Source organism: Coenobita brevimanus, chromosome 71 (genome assembly GCF_032717465.1).
Source record: "Coenobita brevimanus isolate Jiangsu-jjx chromosome 71, ASM3271746v2, whole genome shotgun sequence".
NCBI lineage: Eukaryota > Metazoa > Arthropoda > Malacostraca > Decapoda > Coenobitidae > Coenobita > Coenobita brevimanus.
The window spans coordinates 23,254,193-23,260,486 of record NC_137024.1 but is presented as its reverse complement, the minus strand read 5'-3'; positions in this window follow the sequence as shown (position 1 = coordinate 23,260,486).

Below are 6,294 nucleotides of genomic sequence, written 5' to 3'. Positions count from 1 at the left end.
TCGAACTCGTTCGTTTTTATGAAGAGTTATTTGATATGACTAACAAGAAGTAAAGTGGCAATCTGCATAAAGGTAAGATTTTGAAAGCAATTGGCAAAGAAGTAAACCAACCAGGTGAGTGTGTTAATAGTTATTATACATGAAATTATAACTCATAGTCTTTGCAGGTAAAATTCAGTTTCTCTTGCCTTAATACAGGACATGCTATATCACTCCCAAAGTACTGCTCCAGCCGGACTACTGAAAAATTTTACATCATCATCTACCAGTTCTTTATGCAGGGTCCAGAATTCTTCCTCGAACCTTCTGCTTTTCAGTGACTGGTCTTTCCCCCTTCCACGAACTTTTTCTTCCTCCTCTTCTTCTAATAGTAGAGCAATTGTCGCCAAAATCCTTAGAGACTGACTGGCCATGATCCTCACACAACAATGAGCACACACTGAATGACGATGCTGGATGGACCGTGAACGTGTCATGTGAATACACAACATTCTGGCGACCCAGACGGGTCGCGTGAATCGGGCCTAATTCGTTGCACCGGCATGTGATTGGGTCTCCTCTCTGAACCGCCAATAGGATAGGGAGACAAAAGACATGTAAGCAGATAATAAGGGACGCTACTCTAGGATCTAAGCACATGCAAGCCCTCATTGCAAGAAAAGAGTTGGAGATTAGTGTTTTGAAGTACCGAGTGCTGTAGAGTGATGATGCCCTGTGCTGAACAGCACATACCTATACAGGGTAAATGCACAGTTTAATTGTATAGGACAGTAGTTCTCATGGAAAACATGCAAAAAAATAAAATACATGTGAACCATTAGGAACAGCTGATGCTTTAGGAGAAGCAGGAAATATCTTCCTGTGAATATCTGAAATAATTTCCCAGAAAAATCTGCGAACAGCTGGGTTGACTGTAATCTGTTATATATAACTCAGCAATCACAATGGGGAGAGGGCAATTTCAGAACAGGCTGAAGTAAAAAGAGTAGGAAACATGCGCTGAACACCATACCTATATAGGTGGTTGTACAGTGCTTTCAGTGCCACTCATTTTGTAGGCCGTATGCTGCGTGAACTGTCATTCATCGTCACTGTCGACATAGATAACTTCTGGAGGCTCTGGTGTCACGTGTGGTACAGTCCTGAGATGCTAGAGGTTGGGGTCCTGGAGGCTGTAATGCTGGATGCTGAGGCCATGAGGAAGAAGGCTGAGGAGGTTGATGCTAGACACAGTGGAGGTCTCTGAGCCTCTTGGCAGAAGGAGAGGGCACAGGCTTGTTAAACTGGGATATCTTAGACTGGATCTTCCTTGGCTGCTGCATGAACCCCAGCCTGATGAATCACATTAGTTTAAAGGGTTGAGCAAGAGGTCCTCTGTCTATGATGGTCAGGATTGTGTCTGGAGCATCAATGCCTGCAGTTAGAGAATGGCCTTTTCATCTTCTTTCTTTGCTGCTGCCATGTCTTCCTGTAGCTCTGCCAGTCTCCACCTCTGTCTGATGGTCGTAGCCAGACACACCAGCATCCTAATCCAATCACTCTTGCAACTCCTCAGCAAAGTTCCTCTGCCCTGCAGCCACCAACAATTTTGCCATCCTTGTTGGCTTAAACTGCTCAGAATATGCTGTAGTGTCTGACTCTTGGGGGTCCTGAGGAGTATGCACCACCCATTCTTGAGCGTGGCAAGCGGCAAGATGGCTTCCTTTATGATGTTCTTGAAATTCTGCAGGGTTTTCTTGCTTTTGGTGTCTTCAGTCACAATGAGGCACTCTTGCAAATAGAGGTTTCTGTAGTGCCTCATGGCACTCTTTGACTCCCTGGTCCATGAGCTGGATCACTGCAGTGGTGTTGAGTGGCAGGAACAAGGCTTTGATTTGTCCGTCTTTGCTGCAGAGTTTGATGGATGAAGGATGGGCTGGTGCATTGTCCAACGGCAGCACTGCCGTTATTTCCTCATGACTGATGCTATTCCTTTTTTGGTGCTGCCTTGTAGAGGAGGCGAAACAGTGATGGAATCAATCGTTAATGATATCCTGGGTACACCAAGCAGACTTGTTCCCATAGTACTCCACAGGAAGCTTGGTCATGATGTCCTTGAGTGAACTGGGTCACCTGCTCTTACCTGCTCTAACTGGCTGTAGGTGATGAGAGTCATCAGCATTGACACAGACCAGAATGGAGGGTCCTTCACTGTTTTATGCCCTGGAGTGCTGCCAGTATCTATGGAAGCCTGGGTATTCCAAGATAGAGCATGCCAGAAGAGCCCAGGCTCGTCTGCATTGTAAATTTGAAAATCATGCAGGCCCTCCTCCTCCATCAGCTTCCAAAGATGCTGAGTGAATGGCTGCACAGCATCATCATCAACACTGAGAAGCTCTCCAGTCAAGGCCTTGTTAATAATGCCATGATTCCTTCTGAACCTCCACAGCTAGCCATCACCACACTTGAAATATTTGATTCCAAGATGTGCATTAAGTCTTTGTGGTGTGTGTTGGATGTCTGGGCCAGGCACCACACCTTCAGCTTGCTCCTGCTTGTACTGCTTACGAGTATACACAGCTTTGTCTAGTTTTTCATTCAGCAGCTTCCTGATCCTGAATACATCCTTCCCCTTCCTCCCAATTTTTTTTCCCTTCAGTGCTTCCTGTGCTTCAGCTATAACCTTGAGGATGTCATGAAGGGCTATTTTCTCAAGACCATACTTGCACACGAGTTCAGCCTTACTTTTACCTCTCTCGTGGTCCGCAATCACCTCCATCTTCTCCTCAGCGGTAATAATCCTCCGTTTTGCTTGTTCAGAGGAGGAGTGCTGGGAGCTTCCTTAGTAGAGGCCAATTTTCAAAATCACAGTGGAAAAACATTTGACAAAGTCGAGATATGAGACGTGCATGCAGTTTTCTGTATAAGGAAAGACATGGCAAGACTGAGACCGATTACACTGTCCACAAACTCTGGTTCCACCCAGGTCTACTATAAGTAGCCCCAGAACGGCCCAACTCATCACCTATTCCCACTCACAGATCTACCTAGCCAAAATGGGTGGGAGAAACTGATGCCAACCATGGCAACTATGTTCTCAGTCACCCCCAAGTGCAGGGAGCAGTTCAAAAGGGTTGCACAATGTGCCCCACTTAACGACAATTGTTCATTATACCTGAAAAGCAGTTTGGTGTGCTCAGAGCCGTTCGGAAAAGCCGTGTGATGTGCTTCATTTAAAGATCATTGTTCAGTATTGCCAACAAAAGCTCAGTGGACTGAACCATTTGTCATAATGATGGTCTATTTATAATGAATATTGTTATGCTAGGCGTTTAAGGGTCGGCTTCCCGTCCCCAGAACGCCTAGAGTGCAGCTGGGTTCCCTTTCTAGACCGGAGCTTAGACACAGTATGAGAGGAACATGGCATAAAAAACAGGGCAACAACCTTACACGTGTATTGACAAATTCTTTACTGTGGAACAGGAAGACGTGTACACAATATGCTAATCAAATTAATACATAGGCTGGTAGGTGGATTTGGAGTATCGCACAGGATACTAGATAGACAGGAGTCTTAATTCGAGTTTGAGGGGCAATACACAATTTTTACAATCTCTGCATAAGAGGCTCTTTTCCACTAGGGAGGCAAAACACAGGTTTTACTAGTTCAGGGAAATTTGCTCTGGCACTGACTCAGGTTCTAGTTTCACGATAGTTATAAGAGTCATGTCACTGTTTTCTGTTTCTTGATTTACACAGGGTGGCAGAACACTGACACAGAGTTATAAGAGTGACACTGAGTCTGTTCTATACTGTGTAAGCCCCTCGCCTTACACAGAATAGATATGCACTGTTTCAGGTGTGTTTCCTGACTTCACTGAATCACACTTTTCACGTATACTGCACAGTCCTGGCCCCTCGCTGTCATTCTGTAAGAGCCAAATATTACTGTCACTGTAAGGGAATGTCACTGATTGGGCAAAGGGGAAGGAGGGCAACCTGGGGAACTCACAGTCGTCGGCCTAAGGTAGGCGGAGTCCCTTCAGGAGTCCCTTCATCCCGCAGCCACGGACCACTCTCAGGGATGTCGTCTCTCGTCGAGGGTTTAGGCTGGGCGTGGTAAAGGGCCCCTCACTGTCGGGGCTGGGGACTGGGGTCTGGCCCCTGGGGCTTGGGCCAATCAGATCCTGGAAGTGCTCCCTCAGGTGCCTGGTGGAGGAAGGGCGCTGCCTTCGTCGGGGAGGGGTGAGGTCTCGCCCCAGGGTCCTGGGGGCGCCCTCAGAGGCCCATTGACTACGGTCTCCTTCTTGTGACATCACCGTCAGGTTGGGGCTGTGGCGTCACTCCCGGCCGGAATCCGTCAGGTGGAGGTCCTCCTTGGGGGCCGACTGGATGGAGTAGAGCCCCGGAGATAACACCGGGCCTCTCCACCAGTCCTCAGGGCAGAAGTCCTCCTGGAGGTTGCCTCAGTCTGGGTGAACAGAGGGGCGGCCTGTGATCCTGCTGGTTGGCAGGGCTGCCTGCAAGTCACTCTTGCGTCACGGAGTCACAGGGGGTGCGGCTTGGGCCATCACTGGGGCCCGACTCCCTGACGGGAACACAGATGAAGCACGGCTATGGACCATTGCTTGCCTGTCGATGCGGCAGTGGTCTGTCACCGAAGTCCTGTATGGAGGGCAATGTGTAGACGAGGAGCATCTACAGGGCATCTCCTGCCTACAGGCGTGGCTATGGGCTGTTGCCTGTGTCGTGCCCTCTGAGGCAACTGCAGAAGGAGAGGGGGCATACCTGTCTCTCCCCGGCGAGGCTATGGGCTGTCGCTGGTTCTGCAGGGGACGTAGACAGCACCTGACGGAGCGGCTATGGGCCGTCTCCTTATTGGTGGCCCAGCTATAGGCCGTGGCCTTTTTTTGTGTGCGGCTTTTGGTCGTCACTGGGGCCCGGCTATAGACGTGGCCCTTTGGTCAGAGTGGCTATGGGCCGTCTCCTTATTAGCACAGTGGCTATGGGCTGTCTCTTGGTTTGTGCAGCTTTGGGCCATTGCTGGGGTGCTGCCTGGAGCTGTAGGGTCAGCTCCACCCCAATCCTGGCGAGGGCTAGCTTGCTCGAGAGGTAGTGCACTCAGACTGAGGTGATCTTGTCGAGTGCCTTCCGGGGAATATGGGCGTGTGCCCCAGGTGAACTTAAGTCTGTATAGACTGGACGTGCCGCATGCTCTGTCTACCCCTCCGTAGTTTCCCCCTGGGGGTGTGGTGGCGACCTGGGTTGCCACGACCGGTATATCACCACCGTCGTTGGGGGAAAAGTCAAGTCCCCGTGGCTGGAGGTAGTAGGTCTTGGTGGTGCTGGTGACATGAGCTGGCATCAGGTGTTGCAGGAGGTGAGGTTGTAGGTGAGGAAGAGGGTGGAGGGTTCGGGGGCTGTGTGGAGGAGCTGGAGGAGGTGACGAGGTCCACGGGTGTGGTGCTTGCTGCTGAAGGTTGGTGCCCAGCTGGTGCGTCGTATTCTCATGGTGGGAGGTGTGTGTTCCTGTAGGGGATCGAGTTGAATGCTGGACACCGAGGAGGCAGCAGTGGTTTTATGCCGGGGTAAAGTGCTGTTGTATCCCCTCGTGATAGGGGTGGGTGAGATTTGGGTTTGATGTAGCATGAGTGTGATGGCAGTTGTGTTGGGAGTGTGGATGGAGGGGGAGGTTTGCTCCGTGGGTGGAGGTGAGGTATGTGGGGTGGGTGAGGGGGTGGTGGTGGTGTATCTTGCGGGAGGGGATGAAAGGCAGCCAGAGTGATGGTGGTTTTCAGGGTGGGTGTGGGTGGTGAGGTGGGCGTGCGACCTTGTGGCACTCTGGGTGTAGGTGGTGTGGGGTCGGAGTGGGAGGGCTGTCATGGAGGTGTCCGTGGTGGGTGGCTGTGGGTGGGGTTGGTGGGTGTGGATGGGGCGGTGGCCGGAGCAGGGGAGGATGGTGTACGTGGATGTGAGAGTGTCTTGGTTCTGGGAGGTGGTGGCTGGGTGGCGGGTGATGCAGCATTGGGTGTGGGAGGTGAGGGTGGTGGTGATGGGGGGGTGCATGATGAGTTGGTAATTTGCGGCGTCAGTGAGGTGGTAGGTGAGGTGATATGCGGCATGACGGTTGGGGGAGTTGAGGATGAGGGAAAGGGGGAGGAAGGGAGGGAGGATGAGGGCGAGATGTAGCAATTGTAGGAATCAGGAAGAGGGTCGGAGGCAACGGCTGGGGATGGGGCGGGGCTGGGGGAATGCAGGGCAGGGGCAGTGGAGGTGGTGGGCTGGAAGGGGCGTGGCAGTTCCTGTAGGTGCAGG